This window comes from Homalodisca vitripennis, chromosome X, assembly GCF_021130785.1.
Source record: "Homalodisca vitripennis isolate AUS2020 chromosome X, UT_GWSS_2.1, whole genome shotgun sequence".
Lineage (NCBI taxonomy): Eukaryota > Metazoa > Arthropoda > Insecta > Hemiptera > Cicadellidae > Homalodisca > Homalodisca vitripennis.
This window is the reverse complement of record NC_060215.1, coordinates 137,171,601-137,192,902: the sequence shown is the minus strand read 5'-3', so window position 1 is coordinate 137,192,902 and position 21,302 is coordinate 137,171,601. Positions and strand designations below refer to the sequence as shown.

Here is a 21,302-nt window from a genome sequence, read left to right as displayed (position 1 = left end):
ATAGTTCTAAAGAGTACATGGGATTTGAATCAATCAGATACTGGTCTAGAACTAACTCAGTGGGTAATACCGGTTTTACTCATTTTTAAAGGTTGAAATTTACCATGCATTACATACATTATATCAATCCAATGTAAACCATCATTATTCCTACATCTCAAATTTCCTAACTGTCTGGGCTCCAAGCTCGAGGAAGGAGGGATGTAGTATCTATATCGTGTTAATGGCAAAAGCCAAAGTCAAAATTTCTCTACTTACTTAGAACATGTCATATACATAAATCATGTCAAATATGAAATTAAGTCATTTACACACTATTAATGTGATCTTGATGCTCTACTTTATATTTGCTTGCTATCTGATGCTACAAGTGTTTGATATAAAGTAAATAACCCATATTCTTAAAATGTATACTGCAAAGTTCTAGAATTTTCCGTTAATATTTCTTTTAAATGCACTATTGTTTCTATCTAAACAAATTATTTACTAAACTACTAAGCGCTGTTGTGCTTTATTTTAAGATTATATTGAAGCAGTGAGAACAGTAGCAAACTTATTTTAAAATACAAAGTTCATTGGAAAAATCCACTGAACCCTTTCCTGTTAGAAAACCCCACTGAACCCTTTCCACGTAGGTGTTAGAAACCTATTCGGTTTTCACAGATGTACAGTGTCAAAATAAAGACTGCATGAGCTACCACTTAGTTACATTATAATTTTCTGCACTGTAATTTTGCGTGTTTTCAAAGCAATAATCTTAATTTTACTCTTTTGGTGTTTGTACTTAAATTTTTTCTCTTTGGTCAAGGTAGTTTGTGTATTTAATCTTTTTTCAAAAAAATAAACAATTTCTGAAATATTCCTTGTCGAAATTTGAAACTTATGCTTGTCTGAATAGTATTTCTATATATACATATGAACTAAAACATAAGTTTCAGTGTGTAAAAAAACTGTTTACAGGTGTTGACAATGATTTTAGTTCCGTATAAGTGTCTAATAGTATTTTGGCATTCCACCACAGAATGGCGATTAGAGGCAGCAAGAAGAGGACGGTTGGATTGGTTTACGCCAACCTGCACAGTGCTCAAACCCCTCTCCCCCTCCCCTCCTCTTTCCTATCTGACTTTCCTTTTTATTCATTACCTTTACACGCCCTACTACTTGTTTGATTTGTTTATTTCAGACCTTTGTCATTTCCCACCAATTGCATTCCGTACTTCTGTGTATTTAACCGTTCACTGAAATGAATTTTTAACTCTTTGTTATTAAGTCGTTTGCCACTTTGAAAATTCGTAATGAATTCCTAATGCTCAAGTGAAGTTTACTTGTCTATTAGCTATCGTTACTTGTTTTGTTGAAATTTAATATTCATAGGAAACTTTACAATATGTATAGGCTAGTATTAAACTTTAATACTTTTAGAGTCTCGATAACGTTTCTTTCAAATAAATAGTAAGTTTGTCTTTGTTACAAAAACAGCAAAACATTCGTACATGTAGATAAAATCAATGTAATATCCATTGATGGTGAACCGGTTGTGATTCTTTATAACATCAGTTCTAGTTACAGACCTAGTTGTTGAGTCTGTGAATGCTAATACTCAATGTTATTGTCATCATTGTATCGCCAATAACTAATGACTTATTGATCAAAAGAAAGATAACAGATCTTTATACTGCATGTATATAGACATATTATTCATCAGAAAAGGTTAGTTAAGTGTTAATCAGTATGTATTTTATATTTTTAGAGTTGTATATGCGATTAGAAGAAGTATTGGATCTCAAATGACGTTAATCAACTAAACGAACAAAGTTATTACATTAATAAAGTTGTATATTGTGAAATGGAATTTTTATCTGTTCATAACAAGTGTTCAGACTGTAGTAAATATTATGTACGATTGTATATACGTATATATATATATGTATTTGTGTATGTATTTATATACAGGGTGTCATGTAAGTTAATGGTAATATTCAAAGGAACGATAGATCAGCAAGTAACTAGCCCAAATAACAAAACATAATTCTTATGAAAGTCACTGCTATGTTTTTAATATATCAACACTTTTTAAAATTTATATAAATAATTATTTTAGATGGATATTTCATGCACCACCCTCATAAAAATTTAATTTCTTGAATTATAATTTTCACTGCAATATAATGTTAGTAAATCAGGTACAGTTCAAGTCCAGTTAATTTCAATCAATATTGTCTTGTGAAGTGAAATAACCATACTCAAATTCTACAGATTATGCAATAAAGTGTCTACAATTAAGTAACACTTTTTACTTCAACTCATTTTTACGATCTCTTAAAAACGTTGATTTTTTAAATAAAATTGAGAAATACAATGAGTTTGTATTGTGAAACTAGTAATTGTAAATTTGTAATACTCATTATTTGTGTTTATCTAAACTTAAATATCAATTAATTACAGAAATAGTTTTGTTGCAACAAACTGCTGAATTTGAATATAATTTATTCAAATACTTTAAAATTGAAATTATGTTTTTGATTAACAAACAAATTTATAGCTTACAACTGATATTGAACTATGCCTGATTTACTAATATATTTCAGTTTAAAACAATTTCAAGAAGTTCTAATTGTATATAACAGTGGCGCCTAAAATATTTATCCAGAATAGTTGTCTGTTTAATTTGTAAAAGCTTAAAAACTAAACAGCAATTTTTTAACGGTTATTTTTTTTATTTGGGTTAGTCACTGGATAACATATCACCCCTTCATTGACTTATGAACACCCTGTATATATTTCCACAATAAGTTAGTGTTTTCTGAATATTGACCTGACCACATTTAAACTTGATTGTAAATAGTGAGCTAGTGTATGTACTTGTCTTAATAGTACCAGTTAGTCTGTAACCTGAATATACAGGGTCCTGGGACCACACTGTTCTGTTGACATATCTAGAAAATATCACTATATTTCGTAATGTTATACATAATAATCTATTTATTCCTTTCGAGAAGAATATCCAAAGGAATTTTATTTGATAAGTGGATTGCCTGTAATAGGTACGGGATGTTTCATAACTCTTGACAACGTTAGCGTTGAGGCTATGCAGGAAACGTAATTGTAGGTTTTTAACAAGTCTCAACTTGTTATATTATATAGCAATACTATTTGATAATATGATTACTTGTAGTGAGAAGATGTCGACACAGCTCTTCCTTCGAACCAACAGAAATGTATGTACCAAGTTTGAAGATGGACAGAAAGACAATAACACGGTTTCAAGAAGGACCAGTCAGGTCCTTAATACTTATTGGACTGGAAAGCATTAGGGCAAGATTGAGCTTTCTGTTATTTTAAATGTGAAAAATAATACTTTTACCGTGAACTGTACGTTTTCTACCATTAGTTATAACTAATTTTCATTGGTGAAATCTTATTTTACAAGAAATTAAGGACTCTTCCCATTTATGTATATAAAACTTTATTACTTATGGATAAATCATTTGAGACATTATCGTTACTTTGGTATAGTACCTTTACTATCCCATAAAACTAGGTACAGAAGTAAATCACAATTATTCAACACAATATACTGGTTTATGACAAGTTGTTTATATTTCAAGGAAGTAAATGTAATAATAAATTACCTCTCAAACAATTAGAGACATAAACAGAACAATCACATTTAACCTATGTGTGAAGGTTATATAATATGCTAATCATTATGCACAATTAATGATGAATATTTAAATTTAATTGTCATATTTATATAAGCTGCTTCTTAAATATATGGTTCTTTATAGAATTACACTTTTTTTAGGTACTTCTAAAGGGTATTGCTTACAATCTATATTATCAAAACTGAGTCAAGTAAATGGCTGGACTCCGTTTACTGTGATTTCTTAGTATATGGAAAACATACAATATAATTTGTAGTTTAATTTATTGCTTAATGAGGCATTAAATTACCGAAAGATCGATCCATTGTTAATTGTAATTATAAGTTTTCAACCAAAGAAGAATCACAGTGTGGTAGGCTATATGTGCAGGGACACAGCATGCTGTTAACAATAGAAATGTATTGGTTTTGAATATGATTAATCTTTTCATAACATTTCAATAATATTACAGTTAACAAGAGTTTTGATTTTTATTATACACAAATACAAGTATCAGTGTTATTATCAGCAAAATTCCAATTTAGTCTCCATACACGAACCACTGGTTTTTGCAGGATAGTATCAGACAGAATAAGGATGAAGTCAGTACAGGTACAAGATCTGATCCTGTACTACCCTAAACTCACTCTTAAAGTCCCACATTGTACAGCCAACAACTCGAAACTGAAATAAAGAGTATTCCCCATAATTTTCTGAGCTCTTTTCTAAGACAAACTAACCGAGTATAACTTCGAATATGTATTTCCAAATTGTTTCATATGCTTAGCAATTAGTACACTGTAGTTCTTCTTATTCTGATTCCAATGATACTAATAAAACAGTACGGACATTTAAGAAAGAAAAAATGTAAAAGCCTGGTTCTCGGTTTAAATTCTATTAAACAAGTATATTATGGAATTTCTTTAAGAAAGGTTCTTAGGAAAGTTCAGGGTTTCTGACATGAAATATGTCAAGATATTTTAGTAAAAAGCTACAACTATGTGATTGCATAAACAAGGCTGGTTTTTTTAAAATAAAAAATAGCATGTACGGTAAATATGTAATTAGAAATGAAGGTAATAAACTGGTAAATAAACAACACAATTTTGCAAACACTGAAACCTTCCAATAGTACAACACAGAGGATAACAAGATAAAGATTACTTATAATATTCAATAACCTTCAATCATTACAAGAAGTGGGTATAAGAAGCTGATATATGCAATATTTGAAGTATGTATATTAGAAGTTAATGAAATGGAAAATGAACCTTTTGAAAATACACTTTTGTGCAAATTTTGTTAGTCCTACATGAAAAATAGATTGAACTAAAAGAAGATTAGTTATAACTAAAAGTGTTCTTTTTTAAGTATATGTGATTTGATTTCATTGTGTTGTAAATTCTATGTAGTGGTATACTATGCATAATAGTAAGTATAAACTAGAAGTGAAATGTAAAGTAGAATGTAGAAACATGTCCCATACATGCACCTATACTTTGCAGTTAATAGTTATTTGAATGCATGGTCCCATTATTTTTAATTTAAATGAGGATTATTCGATTTCGTATTTACAGACCGTATTAATCGTTTTAATCCAATTGTGATCAGATTTGTCAGTATTAGCAATGGTATTACGAGTCATTGTCACTGTACGTGATTACAAATTAAAACGTTTTTTTCTTGTTTTAAACTGTATTATGCTGATCATTATTGGACATTGTAAAACCTTTAGTAGTTGGCTAAGAGATGTCACCCTTGGTCATGACAGATGAGAGAGTTCTACTTCTGAAAACATATCTACTCAAAGATTATTTATTGTGAATTAATCAAATGTATTTGTTATCAGTTACTAATATTACTGAATACTTTAAATTATTTGGTGCCCTTTATTAAAATCCTACACTAGGTAGATAAAAAAAAAATGCTGTTTTACTCCAATGAATTTTAACTGTGGAATAGTTCAATATTCACTTAAATTCAATTGTAATTGAGATATAAGTAGATAAGGCATACTTGGAGATTCTAGCTGTGTATCACTGTAGCCGAGCAAGAACCACTCACTCTGTCACAGCCACTCTCCGCTGCTGTGTAACACCTGGTCGTAGAGTGATCAACTGATCAATGGTGTTGCTCAATAAAACATTGGATTGTCAACAAATGTCATACTTCCTGTGTGATAGTAAACCAATTTAAACTATTAATATTTTATCCAAGTAAGCCCTTGCATAGTAATAAATGCACATACTTAATCAGTTTCCAATCAAAAATCATTTTCTGTGGGTTATATTCTGCACCATTAAAAACAGTGAACTATTTTCTCACGTTCAAAACAAGTTCATACTAATAATGATTTACGCGTATAATATGTTTTTTTAGTGTTCATGATAAAAGCATGTTCAATCTACGTACCATAAATCTTTTCTTTCCAACCACTTCGTTTTAGTAACAATTTATAAAAACATTCCCCAAGTATTGAAAAGTGCAATACTCTTTTTTTACTTTTATTGAAAATTCATATAACACATGAGCTGGTAAATGCTGGGTTTATGTGTGTATTTCAGATCTTTTGGTTTCGAAACCGGTACTGTTCGATCTGGGAACACACAACAATCTAGTGATTCAAGTACTAATATCCCAATTTTTTTAAACTTTTTTTCTTCTTAGTTTTCTTATGAAGAATGACATTGTTACAAACGATTTCAATATGTGATTAGACAAAAAAGCTTTAGTTACATCTGCTAATGATGTGTTTAGAGGTGCATTAATTTATGTATTAGTTTCATTTAAGTTTTAGTGTAATATCTGATTGATAATTACAAGATAATGTATATATATTAAGGTAGAATAAAGTTTACTTTGTTGCCAAAAATCTTATTAACCCTTAAACAGTCACTTTTTTACCTATTCAACCCTTACTGTGTAAATTAATTTGGCTGAATTTCGTTTCTAACTATAATTCAATATCAAGATAATAGATTACTTTGTTTATGATTGGTATATTTTCTGGTAATCAAGATTTATAATTGTACAAGTAAAAATCACACAGAACACTTTGCATCACCTACTATCATCATAGATAGTGCATTGGTTTACAAATAGACCTACCTGTTAACACCCTGCGCTTTCTCTTAACTCTACAGATCACATAATTAATCACAATTTAATGATTTCAAGTAATAGAAACGTAATAATCTATATTTGTAATAAACTGTAATCCGCCATGTTGAAACGTAAACTTGAACAGCACAACTCAGTAACTGCCGTTAGCAAATTTCAGTTATCTCACATCAAAGGTGATGTATTACAAAGTATTTGTGGTTATGAAATATATCTGTTTGACAATTACTAGTATTCAATCGCTTATTTAATGCCTTGTTAAGTTATATATGAGTAAAATAATTTAAAGTGTATATTGCTCTGAAACAGAACGTCTATGAAATAGGAAACACCAGACGTACTGAGTATATCAAAATGTGTCAAAGGTTTAAACTATTAAAAACTTAAAATTTCGTTTAAGTTATAAAAGCGCAATTTTGTTGATATGTAATTTTTTTGTGAGGTTTTATAAAAAACAAATATATATTAAATTGAATATTGGTTAAAATTTTATTTTAAATAGCAGTCATGGAAAAACTTTAAAATTGCAGAAATAAAGAGTCAATGAAGCAGCAGGCACAACCAGTGTTGTGTTTTGTTTATTTAAAAACAAAACCAGGCAAGTAACAAAAATTTTTGTTTATATTGAAATCAACCAAATAATAAAAATTTTTGTTTTGTTCAAACCTTCCAGCTCTTAACGTGGGAATATTTTCAAAAGGGTCCATCTAATTGGAACTTAAACTGTACACCTATGTTGTTTATTGTTGAAACGTATCTTGAAAGGTTAACTTCTGAAACAAAAAAGATTTCACTGTAAACTTCCGGTATTCAAGCGTCCAATGGCCTGGAAATCGTAATAATATAGTATGGCTTCGAGGCCAGTGACGAGCATTGTAAATCAATTAAAACACATTATTCACATGAGTGTTTGAATGATACCAGAGAATGTGTATTTCTCAGGTAGAAATGTAAAATATATTCACCTTGTAAGTCTGCCATAGAAGTCGCACAACCGTAAAAGGCTCTGCATTAGACTAATAAGAATTCTTATTCTAAAAACAAGCTGTTACAAACCTTCTTGTCCACTCTTATATTATAACGAAGTCCCTTCATTTGTTGAGTAACCAATACAGTACCACATTCAAATATCTATTTTTTTTTTTTTTTTTTTTTTTTTCAGTAAAACTTAAAACAACACATCTTAAAATTTTAATATTAAATTAGTTACATGTGCAGTACTAGTTTGCATTCATTACTAGTGAAAGAGTGTTTTACACTCAGAATAGTGGGTGCACATCTTTATGAGTCAATCAAGTAAATTTCATAGCTCTTTTTATTGAGTATTTGCTTTTGCAGCCACAAATCAAACTTTTCCAAATACTTGTATGTTCATACTGATTTTTTTACAATAAATTTTCATACCAAATGTCTTCAACTACAATCCTCTAATGTAATTAACACAGTTTTGTTAATATACGTTCTGTTTGTACTCAGTGGTATCATTACTTATGCTTTTGTTAATTTTTATTGATATTTCTAAGTTATATAGTTTGCAATACTTTTAACCAAACAGGAATAAAACACTTTTACTATGTATGATATTTTATTTGGCATTAGTGAGAAATTGTTAATGTTAAGGTGTTTGGCCTTTAATCCAAAGTACAATGCCTTAATTATAAACACGTGTAACAAAATTGTTCACTAAAGCAATGGTCATCAAAACTGTTAAGAGTTGGGTTTTGTACTGTACCATCTTATATTGTACCAACTCTTGTTATCATCTTGCTTGTTGAATTTCTCACAGTTCGATATTCTTTGGAAAGTGTGCAGAATAATGTGAAAAGAGAGGAAGTCATCTTCTTTATTCTGGTAAAATAATTCAGAAGAAGAACAATTATATACAATTACTTAAACTTTTGATCAGAACAATAACATTCCCATGATACAGTTTAGATTAGTTATCACTGGTGAGACACTTACAATGTGTATGTTTTTCGTATTGGTCTTAAATTATACCATTATCATTTTGTATGTGGCAGCATTCATAACATTCCAAACCTTACTCTCTGGTTTTTTTTGCTAGAACCAGATGTGCTAATATACACAACCTTGTTTTACTGATACTCACATAAATATTTCTGTTTATTTCAGCAATTCTACTACTACCTACATTTCATAGGTATTCTTGTACTGTACAAATAAAATAGATTTTTAAAAGATCAATAAAATTGCTTAAACAAAATATATTTAATTCTTTATATTAGGTGAAATTGGTTTCACACACAAGTTTTCTTATTAACCAAGAATTTAAAAATAATCTATACACAAAATCAAGTATTAATTTTAAATTGTAGATTTCAATTTAGTACTGAGAACCAATATAGGCATAGCCACAAACCTTATAAATTTGTTGATTGCTAATACGTTTTGTCTGAATGTATGAAGTCTGAGAAAATTGTAATAAAGAATTTGTTTACCAGGTTTTATTTTTAACAGTAGCATTTTTTGCATTATCTTTCATAAAAATGGTACTCATTAAAACTATTTCTATTTATTAATATTTATTTAAACTCCCACTTTCCAGTACTATTGGTTCCTACTGCATAACTGTGACCAATAATTATATATACAGAATGATTAAAAAATCTGCCTCTACCAATTTTAAAACTGTAAAAAATATAAATATGCGACTCGTGGAATATTTCTAGGTCAGCACAATCTATGTACTTTCTAGTTTATTCAAAATTTTGGGTGTGGTACATTTCATAAAGCTTTGTGTCTTTTCATACCAATGTGGACAAAAATATCTTTATGTACAGATGTGACAAAAGCTACCAATTATAATTGGTGCTGGGCCAATTACCCAGAGTTCCATGAATTGTATCCACACACTGCTACCATTAACTTTCACAAATAGGTGGGAATTAAAGAATTTAAATAACATATACATTTTGGTAATTGAAGGTACTGACACAAAAGTTACTTTGCAACAGCCATAGTTCCCAAACCTGACCATAATATTTGCTTATTACGCCAAAAATATTAATTATAAACGTATTTAGCCTTTGAACAAATACAAATGAAGCAGCAAATTATAATGTACTAAATAAGGTATTGGACTTTGGACTTGGCCATGGGTAGAGTGATCTCGTTTCATACTCCATGTTAGTTTATTGACTTTTAGTTTTTCATCCTGTATATAAATATATTCTAATTAATTTAAGAATTACATTGTACCACATGGAGGAAACACAGAGTATTGGATTTTTTTACCAATAAGTACCACACATTTTAATTACTATTTTTACGTAATGTTGCTCAAATCTATTTCTACTTGCACTAAACATCTTAAAAGGTACTGCAGTTTCATTAGTTATGTAATTGGTTTTTAAGAAAGCAATGTAATTTGTGAATCACAGAATGACTTTATAATGTCATGTACTATTGTTATGAATTTGCAATATATTTGTTATTAGGTGTAAATTACAATAAATTGTCTTAAACTTGCAGCCAATCTTTTACTTCAGATGGATTAAACTGTCCATGGGGCCTATTTGTACTTAGATCTTATGAGACAGAATACCACAGTCTAGAGGGTCCCAAAAGTATGTGCTGCGGCACCTAGGGGCAGCAGACGTCTCTCTAAGAAAGGAAACATGTTAATAAATACATTGTTTTTTATTAAAAATCAATAAAGCCTGTTACACGGATTATAATTAAATTTATACATTACTGTCTATGGTGTAAAATGTATTCTACCATATTTGGGATGAGTCTCATACAAATTGATATGAGACTCACTGCTATTAATTCTTTAATGATCAGTGAATCCCTTAACTAAGCATTTTAATCATTACTGTCCTTTTAGTTAACTCTGATGCTCACATAACTGAAGTGTACATCTGTAGCATAACACCTAAAGTGAAAAATGTAGGTAGAGACAGCCATATGATATGTTACACTCTATTCTAATGTAGTTGGGTCTTTGTTTAAAGTAGAGTTTCACTGTATGGTAGATGTTTCACAAACTTCTCTTGACATATTTTACCCCATTGATTAAATAAACAAACAAGAAGTGCTAAATTATTAGTGAATAGTAAAGCTTCCATGTTTTTAAAGCTTGGTAATGTTTTCTTGGGTCATTTCGTATTTGTAAGTTTCCGTTTCACTTTGTACATTGTGTCTCTGTCTCTAATATAACTAGACAAATAAAACCATTGTATTTTTAATTAACTTGAAACAATTTTAATATTATTCTATATCATGGGTTTAAGGCCATGTGAAATGTTTTGAGACAAGTGGAGTTTTTATGCTAAACTTATGAAACGCCAGTTGTGCACAAAAAATCTAACCAGCATCAACACTCTCTTTGAAATTTAATTTTCCATATATCAAAAACATACAGTCGTCCAATTTTCATAATAAAGTCATATCATCAGTTCTTGTTTATAAACAATAAGAAACTACTATGAAAGTGTTTTGCTGTCACAAATGGAAAGGTCAACTGCTTAAGGTAGATGATTACCAATTTTCTGAAAAAACTCCAAAATTTGAGCTTGAAAAGTATAAAATGATGCCACTTATGTTCAAGTCATGCATACCTGGCAAGGATCATATTGAGTGTGCTGATCTGCTGTAACAGTCTTCTGTCTTTCCAACAAAACAGGCTTCAACTGATCAGTATTAAAGGGCTCTCTATAAAAAAAACCACAAATAAAACCTATATAAACACTTTTTTTGTCATTGTCAAACAACACAAAGTGGTAAAATGTTTCTTCACCACTGATGATATATTTTAAAAAGAATCTGTTAAAAACCATAAGATATCCCAGGTTGATGTTTGTAAACATCGCTGTTCTTCCATTCTTCTGTCAAATTGTGGTGCACCCAAAATAAATAACTTTTAATAAACTTCTACAAGGTTGATTTTGCTGCTGCGGTTTAACAATTTAACTGCGCTGTAACAATTTCAATTCATATATATATATATATATATATATATAAACTTAACAAATGTTTATAAACTGTAAGTCACTGAAAATTCTTCTACAACAGTCGTAAAAAATGAGTTTTAATCCTATGTGAAAAGAATGAATGACACTAAAGTTTGTAATTTTTCAGTTTTTAAATAAAATTGCATTTATTATTGCACACAGTTATCTTTAAAAACTTTTTTTCTTGTAAAAATATAACTAAAATAAAGGGAACCCAAACAATATCCCAATCCAGACGTTTCAGTATATCTTTTGAGACAAGAACAGTATATTATGTCTAGTATGTAAACATTGGATGTTTGTGTAATATGTTGGTATTCATCTTTCTTAAAAGGGTCCTCCAAATGTTATGTATATTTCAGTGTTCCATCTGATTTATGTAAAAGAGATAGTGGCTGCAAGTTTTTTTAATACATATTTAGGTAATATTTTCATAAGGAAAATCAACATTTAAGTGTTGCCAAAGAAATCTATCAGGGTAAATAAATACTCTTTCCTTCCTCTAATTTGGTTCTTATATTTGTACTCCTGCCAGTGTATTTTGTCTCTGATTACAAGGACATATCTGGACCATGCAATAAATTTCTATGGCGTGAAGTAATAGTAAAAAAAATACTTGCCCTGGAAGGATGCTTAACTGTGATTAAACGGCATTGCCTAAACGTAAAAGATATATAGAATCCTAATTTCAAGGGGATATATTTTGGAAAAATTAAATATTTTTTGAAGAATTGCAATTAAAAAAATAAATTTGTTATTTTTTCTTTACAAAATGTCTTAAAATCTTGTTGCACGGATGAAGGTACACATGTATTTCATTTCGTTAAGTGTAACAGTAAAAATTGTGATTGTTTTGATGATTAAATTGGACTGAATTTAAAAAAAATTATTATTTATAAATAACACTGATAATTTATAAAACCTTGTAATTAGAGTTGCACCTACACAATTATTGTACCACAATAATAATGGGTAATATTAATTCCTGAAATTGTTTTTTTATTGTGTAACAATTCCCTGTTTAGCATGAATTTATTGCATATATATTTATTATGAAACCCAGCAAGACCTCTGTACTCTTATGTGCCAAACAATATCCAGTAACCAAACTAGTCTATTATTGTGATTTAGTGAATAAAATAAATATATTTTCTGTGAGATATATTTAAATTTTAACATTGTTGAAATGATGGTTGTGATTAAATTAATGTGATGTAAATTTACAAAAGATACAATACAGCTCCACGACCAGAAAAGTTTCAGTGTCTGTTTTAGTTATATTGTTTTTATACGTAATTACCATTTCTGATATTATTTGTTGAGTACACAATTATTGCAATTAACATTTTGTGTCATTTTCAAAGCATAATCTAGTCAAACTAGTTTGGATTAAGAATTTTGGTCACCAAGCACTCTCTATTATAAGATTATGTTTATCAAGATAGTGTTTAATTTTAAAATGTTGTTACATAGAGTTCAATATGTATACACTTATGTATAGCTAGCTCACAAATGTGTAAGTAAACTTTTAAGAAGTCAATCATATAATTATGTATTATTGTAATAGAAATGCATATTTTCAAAATTTTATATTCGAAAAAAGGTTACACTTGTAGTGCAAAAATGTGTCGAAATAAAACATTTGAAACTTGTCTGAAAGCTTTCAAATGATTCAGTAAATATGATTATCATTCAACATACACAGCATTATACTGCAACTGCCAAGTCAATACAGAACATCAATTAAGCCTAACTATACAATAAACTGATTTAATTAAAATGGGTTTAATGGTAAACTCTTAAATTTAAAAAAAAAACTGTTTTACTATTAAATTATCTGTTCAGTCTATTATAAACTATAAACGCATGATATTTTCTCTTTTCTGGTGTTTATTGAATTGTGTCATTGAAATATGAAACTATATTGAGTATTATACACACAATTAATTACATAGATATAATGATAGTATATATATAAATGGTGAAAAGACCCAGGTTATGCTTAAGTACCGTAAAATGAGGTATTTACCTCCATCAAACAATCCTGTTGGTAGATTATGCCTTCTGGTGAGGTCGGTTTTGAAGTTCTTTTATATTATTCTTTCATCATCGAAGCTGTGCTTCTGAAGTGATTGCATACAACTTTGAGCTAGGTATACATATGTGCATAAGTTGAACTCTTTTAATGTGTTTAGAATTTGTAAAATACTTTTGTTTGTTTTTGAAATTTAATGTTGAGTATTAAGTATTTTGGTGATTAAGCACACTTGTTTCTTGTTAAATGAAAGTTTTATTTCTTTCAATGTCATTAAGAAAATTTTGGAACGACCATCCATATAGTTTTACTTAATTTAAACATCTAGCAGGTTGAAATTATAAAAATTACACCAAAGTATTTTAAAATACTTTATAGTACAAATATTACTATACCAAATCAATTTTAAGTTGTAAATGTTTATAGAAAAAATAATGAACATTCAAAATGCATTGTTTATTTGTGTTGCTATAAAATAATATTATTAGTTTTTTCAGTACATTAGTGGTATAATTACATTGAAGTATTACTATATGGTATACAAAGATTGACTGGACTGTACCATGTACTTTCTAGGCTTATACAACAATTATGCCATATCATGATAACTTAGATGATAGTACAAGAATACTGATTTATACTTTTACTATTTAAGTTTATTCAGATGCACATGGGTATTGAAAAATAGATAACTTATTGATATTTGTATTTTTTTATTGTTAAAATTAAATTCTTCAGGCAACTCGAAATAGAATGCTCAAATACAAGGTGAATTCTTATTTCTAAATTGTGTTACTGTGAAAAAATATAAATAAAATTGTATTGAAACTTTTTTGACCAGCTGTAAAATGAGCAGAACACTTGATCGATTATTTTTATTATCTATGTTTTAGTTCAAAATGATCTTCAAGTACTGTCATTTCATGTTCATTAGTCAGTGTGTAGGAAGTTATTATTCTGTCAGTACTGTATGTGCAGACAAGATCGCAACTGTTGGACCAGTAAGTGTTCAAGTTCACTACTTTACTTATTTGTGTAGCACTTACACACTGACTACTGGACACATTTAGGCAGGAAGAGTGTGCTAAAATTGCCTAAATCTAGCTAATTGTTGTGTATATAGTTATTCTATTACTATGTAACATTTACAACATTATTGGTGCTTTCCACTGTCGTCTGTCCAATCACATACTGATGAGGCCAGCACAGATTTCATATTCACTATTATTGATGTTGCTTAATTTTGCCATTGCACAAATTTTGATTAACTCTGAACCGAAATTATTTTACCAGGTTTGTTGATAATCACTAATGAGTTAGTTAACTCTGGTTGAACTTTGGCAGAAAATTATGCTGCCATTTTAGCCAGACATGCCAATCTAAAAGATTATCTTTCTGTAGTCTTTACATGGTAATTACGGAAGTTATGGCATAAACAATGACCTTGGGCACTTGAGTTATCACAGGATGTTGAAAATTGCATTCGTTTACAAGTTGCTGTTACTCCTATCACCTGATAATGTTATATGTTGTTTTATGTTAACGTAGTCCATCCCGTTATGGTTGTTAATCTTAGATATCAATGTCTTGTCATCAGTATTCGTAATTTTATTCACACATATAGTAGGTGGCGATCTCTCTTTATGGTACAAATGAGCCATTTATCTGATGATTACTTTATCGTAGCCGTCTTACCGACAATATTTCCCAATCAGCCTTTTACTGTACTTTAAACTTTTACCAAAACTGAGCTATAATTGATTCTGTTTTAATCATATGCTTGTAAACACTTTTTCAATGCTGCATGATGTTTTGCCTGATTAACTATTTTTAAAAGTAAGCCATCAGTCGTTCTTAAAACAAAGCTCTCAATAAGGATAAACAAAGATCAAAACCAAGATTGAAAGGATTGCTGTTTAGGCCTAATTAGTTAATAGTTATGACCGTGAACTTGATAAATGTCGATAAAAGTTGCCAGAATTGTGACGTTTTTTGAGTAAGGAACCTACAGCTATTTTCTGATAATGGTAGGACAGAATTTTATTGGACATTGTGGATCACTAACCAGTTCTCACATTTAATGTCTTTTTACACTTAATACACTGTTTAATACACTGTTGATCTCTCCTATTTATTTTGCTTTTTTCTTTGGTCGTTATTTTGTTCTTTTTTGTGCACTACCCCTTGTTAAGTTATTATATTTGGTGTATAAAAAAGTTTCTAGTTTTTTTGAAAGTTTTATTAGTATCTATAAATATTCAGTTTTTATTTTATATTTCCAAGTAACTAATAATTTGTTTTATAATGTTTATTGATTTCTACAGCATTCTATTTCTACTGTTTGGGCTAATTAAACACTTAAAATATGGTAATTTAAAATTGCAAAAAATATTATTAATTCAGACTTCATACAAAACCTAATGCATTTGTCATCATGTTTTATCTACAAAATGCAGTATATTAACAATGCTTTTATTTTCTAATAAATATTAGGAATTACCATATTAATTGTGTTTAAATTGTTACACTATATTTAGGCAGTCTTTGTTTGAAAAAAAAACTATTTCTAAGTAACAAATCAAACAAATACTAGTAAGTGAAACAAAAACAAATTATTTAACAAGTGAAAAACAAAACCCAGAGTTGTAGAGGTTTGCACGCTGTTGATTTTGAGCGGAATATTGTGATGTATATTGTTCATGTTTATGAATTACTCTTATGTCTAGTTGTAAGATAAATGTAATGTTGACTTACTCTCTACTACTTTTCTAGCTATGGTTAATACTGTATTAGATATTTGTGACTTAGTCTATGTATGAATCTAGTCTAATTGTTTACATAAACTGTCGACCATATTTTTATGGTGTTGATGTTTGTAAAGGTATATTATCAGTTGTGTCATATTTATTTCACTCTGTAGACTGTGATAAAATTATTTAAGAGTAGTTCCATAGCTTTAAAGAGTACCCTTATGAGATAAATGTACAGTAAGATTAGTATAGAACTGTTGTTAAGTCATCTTTTTTAACCTTAATTTATAAACTGTATTTCACTTGAGCATTCCAAAAACAATTAAAGAGTGATACATGGCAATATCGGTAACCTGGGAATCCGTGTCACGTGAATACTTGTTGTCACGTCGACATGTTCGCAATAATGTTTTCAAAACTCCAGTGAGATATGTATTGTCACTGCGTAACACTGACGCACCGTACTCAATATGTATTTAAGTGTTACACAGTTTTGTTTTAATAAAGTTTAGGTAACGTATTTGCTGTATTATTATCCCATTATATGATCACTTGTATTGTAAATATGTGTCTGTCAGGAGACACGCCCATGTTGTACATACTAAGCCTTGTTTGGCGCTAAAGGAACGCTTCTACTTCTATCATCACTTCTTGTTTCACTTCCTGGCATTCGGACACGATACAAACACCACAAGTACATCCACACGTACACGATCACTCCACCATTTACCAGATACAGTAACAGTGGCTAATATAGAAACAAACAATTCTGATCCTAATGACTCTCCTTTCCTTGGTTTTGAATTTGAGGAACATGGTTGGAGCCTGATGCTGCTTGGCTTGTCTTGTCTTGTGTGTGCTGTGCTGTGCTGTCTGTTAGCATGACTAGTCTGGTGGTTAACAATTCCGTAGTCAGAAGGGTTGCGCGCCGTTGCGTCACCCGTTATGTGTCATCATTAGTAAAAGTGATGCTGCAATGACACCAGTCATCTCTTCTCAAAGTAACTTCTCTTATCTGAATTCTGTAATTCTTTTTCAAAATTTTTTGTTTTCTTCTATTAAGTTTTATTTCTTGTATGATTTTCAATTATACTCTGCTTTTATTTTTATCTCGGACGATTGTTTGCCACCATAGAGGTAGTGTAACGCTTTTCGATTGCTTAACGCACAACATAATCATAGAGTTCTGAGTAGATTGGGAGCGGCTAAACGCATGAAACGTTACAGCCTTTCTGTTGCACAGCAATAATTAAATTACTACACATTGTTCTGCACTTATTCAGTGTGTTCACCTTAATTTATATACATTACTTTACTACCTTAAAATAAAAAGATACATTAGATATTTATCGCAATAATCCACTTTAGTTACTTATTTTCAATGTTTCTGCAATAAAAACTCAATATGAAAAAAAAAAAAAATTAATAGCGACGCATTATCTGAACATGACAGAATAATAATTAAGCTCCCATTTCATAAAAATAATTTCAGATAACCTAGAATTATTTTCTGAAAGATCTGAGATCTTTGAATTGACTTAAATGTGCTTCTGTTTAGAGGCCAATTCTATATATTCAACGAGTAGTTAATTTACACATTAAAACAGTTTCTGGCCTAGTTCTAGTTAAAGAACAGATAAACGCAAATCCATTTGAATTTGTGACGGTACCAAAAGAGAGGTTGTTTGCAAAACCTACTATACTTCCATAGTTACCACTGCCTGATGGTGTGGTGTGGAAAGTTGTCAGTTTTCTGTAGTGTGACAACTACACTTCTGTTTCTGTTAATTCGGTGTTAACTACTTTAATATGCATACGGGAAATTGGGCAGTTAGTGATAGCTGTAGAAATCAGGCTCATTTTTCCAAATCACAACTGCATTGTAAACTCTGTAAATTTTCTTCATTACATTCATGAAATATTTTGAGATTGTGGTTTTATTGTCACAATTTGCTTATTTACCTACAATAATGTTTGAAGTAATTTTCGGTCATACATTGCAATTTTAGATAAACACATATTTTGAATCAGATAATTTTTGCGTAAGTTTCTCATATAATTATTAATTCTTGCAAAGTATATAATGATAATCTTTTTTGGTATCAGTGTTTAGTCTATAATCAATTAACAGTCATAATTATGAACCAAAGTTTTAGCTGAATATTCTTCTCTGTAATAAAAAACACGAATAATTCAGGCACATAAAGAGCATAGTGTGTAAGTAAGCTAAGACTGGTTTATATTTACCTTAAAAATAATTTTTAAGGCTGCACATGCATTACGCATTTGTGGAATTACGGTATATGTAGGGAAATACAAATTTATCTCTTCAGTGAAGTAAATATTTATTCTTATTTCGATTATTTTAAATACAATTATTAAAGTTAATAACTCAAGGCATATAGTTTATTTCTTTAAATTACAAATCAAAATCCGGGTCTTAAGTGTAAAAACTGTATTTTGTATATTTTGTATTGTATATTTTAGTCTTAAGTATAAATACAGTATTCAGGATATAAAATGTTTTAGAAAATTATAGTCCTCTGTTAGTATAAATCCATTAGGATTATTGAGCAAACGTGTCAGTTCATGAAAGCGATGTTATAATAATGTCAGTTGTGTTAACAATGCTTATCCAAGACACTAGTCTCACGAATATATAAGCCTATATGCAATGTGTTAGATATCAAAGTCTTTCTTGTGTAATGCCTAATATGTGGGGACAGTAAACATTTTGTTTAAGAATTGTAAATTATTAATTTGAATAACTCCAAATATTAGCAAGATTATATTAAACCAAACAACTAATTTAATTTGTAGTGGTGTTCAATTACACCTTTAATAATTAAAGTATTCTAACAAGATCACTTTATTATGTTTAACTTTGAAGCTGATAAATGGTTTAGAAATTTATAGAATATAATATCTTATTTGTATCAGCTGCCGATTACATTCACAGTAATTAGAAAAATAGAGACAATGCGTAATCCAAAAGGTTATGCCAAAATTATCACAATTTACTTCTGAAAACAAATAATTTCGATCAAGTGATTTTTGTACAGCTGTTTGACATTACTTTATTGGTTTTTGTACGTTCAAAATGATTTACTGTCAAAGTTAAAAATGTAATACGCTAAAGATATTCCTTAAAGAAAAGTAAAATATGTTGTTTGAGGTTTATAAAACCCTGAATCAGTTAATTAAGGAAACGTGTTTAAACATTTTTACTAGGTTTATGTTTATCACTGGCTAACAGATGTTGCAAAATACTCATACCATTGTCATACGCCTATTAATGTACACAATTTTAGACACAAGATTGTTTTATTCTATCTTTACATAAGATGCATATCTGGCTTCAGCTCAGCCCTGATTGTATTCACCTTTGTCACTTTCAATCAGCTTATATTTGCACAACCAATTTTTCCACCTGTGTCTCAAATGTAGAAACAAGAATATGGGTTTGCCAGACTGGAAATAAACCGACAGTCACAGAAATACGAGACAGTGAATTTTCATAGCATAGATGTCACTATTCAAATTAAAACTTAAAATGGTATGACAGTTTAAATAGTATTAATATCTTAACAGTTAAAAATCATATGAGCACAAAAAACTGATTTTATAATCCGTTATTAACCTCTAGTACATAAAAACAATCCTCTCCTTTAAAAACTCAATTATTTTTTATAAAAACTTGCTGCAATTGACTTAGTTGTAGTAAGAAAATGAGTGGAAACACCAGCTTTTATTGCCTTGGTGGTTTGAAATCTTTTCCTAATTTTCTGATTAAACAGTGGTCAGTTTTTCTTTTACTTCCCATTTTCTTTATACAACTCGCGATTTTATGTGTTTTATTTTTTATTTATTGAGCCGCCACATTTGATTCATCACTTGATAAACGAGAATTGATTCTAAAATATTTGAACATGATTATTTATTTTCTCCAGTTTCATCTTAGAAAGGTCTCTTAATGCAAAATGAAGCAGTGATAGTTTTATAAATAATTTAACAGTCCAATTAAAGCAGTTGATATACAAATAGTTCAATGTAAATTAATAGAAAACAAGAAAATCGTCAATTTTATTTTTTCAGAATGTTACTTTCTGCATTAGCTTTGATATATAATCCAGCACTGTTTATACATTTTTTTGTTTTCTCAATGTCCACATGTAAAATATTTTTGAATTCAATGCATATTGAATATGTTAATAAGAGAATGTAAAATCGATTAATATTAAAATCGATGTCTGCTATAAAAAAGAGAATTATAATGTTCCTTTTAAAGGAAACATGTCCAGCCTTATATTGTAACTCAAATAAAAATTTAAAATTTAGACTAATGATTGTATTCTTTAAAGCTTCAATACAGTGGTAGTCAAATTTATCAAAATCTTGCTAATATTAATATAATATAACATCATAACTAATGCTGACAATGCACAAATCATATATAATTTTAAATTTTATCTCGTGAATGAATTTGTATTATATTTTTGTATGTGTAATTTAATGTATGAATGTATATGCGAGTTGTAGGTTTTTTTTATATGTTCATATACCTTTAAAAAAATTAAATGAAATAAAAACAATGCATAAAGTTGTTCTGTTAAATTAAAACTTGATGGATGCACTAAAAAAATGTGAAAATTTTAACTAATCGCGTAAAATAAAATTAATGCAATTGAATTAGTGGCATTTTAAACTTTTTCTTATATTAATTTTGTAGTTTCCTATGTATGTATGGTTTACTGTCATTTTAAATGTTTGCACATAT

The 21,302-nt window shown here is 29.2% G+C and overlaps 1 protein-coding gene and 1 long non-coding RNA gene across 15 annotated transcripts in view; one reads left to right on the top strand and one right to left on the bottom strand.

Moving 5' to 3' along the window:
• LOC124369891 (plasma membrane calcium-transporting ATPase 2) overlaps nucleotides 1-21,302 on the top strand; it is a 348,847-nt gene that overhangs the window by 289,211 nt on the left and 38,334 nt on the right. The gene's annotated exons all lie outside the window — the stretch shown is intronic.
• Nucleotides 7,235-21,302, bottom strand: part of LOC124369892 — a 44,262-nt gene continuing 30,194 nt past the window's right edge. For 6 of the 7 annotated variants that reach the window (XR_006923124.1, XR_006923127.1, XR_006923123.1 and 3 more), the window contains 2 exons: nucleotides 11,348-11,441; nucleotides 9,898-10,388 (listed from right to left, as the gene is read on the bottom strand). This is a non-coding gene — a long non-coding RNA (uncharacterized LOC124369892). Of the gene's footprint in view, nucleotides 7,538-9,897; nucleotides 10,389-11,347; nucleotides 11,442-21,302 lie in introns of those variants that run through there. The other variant, XR_006923128.1, reaches the window with a different exon arrangement.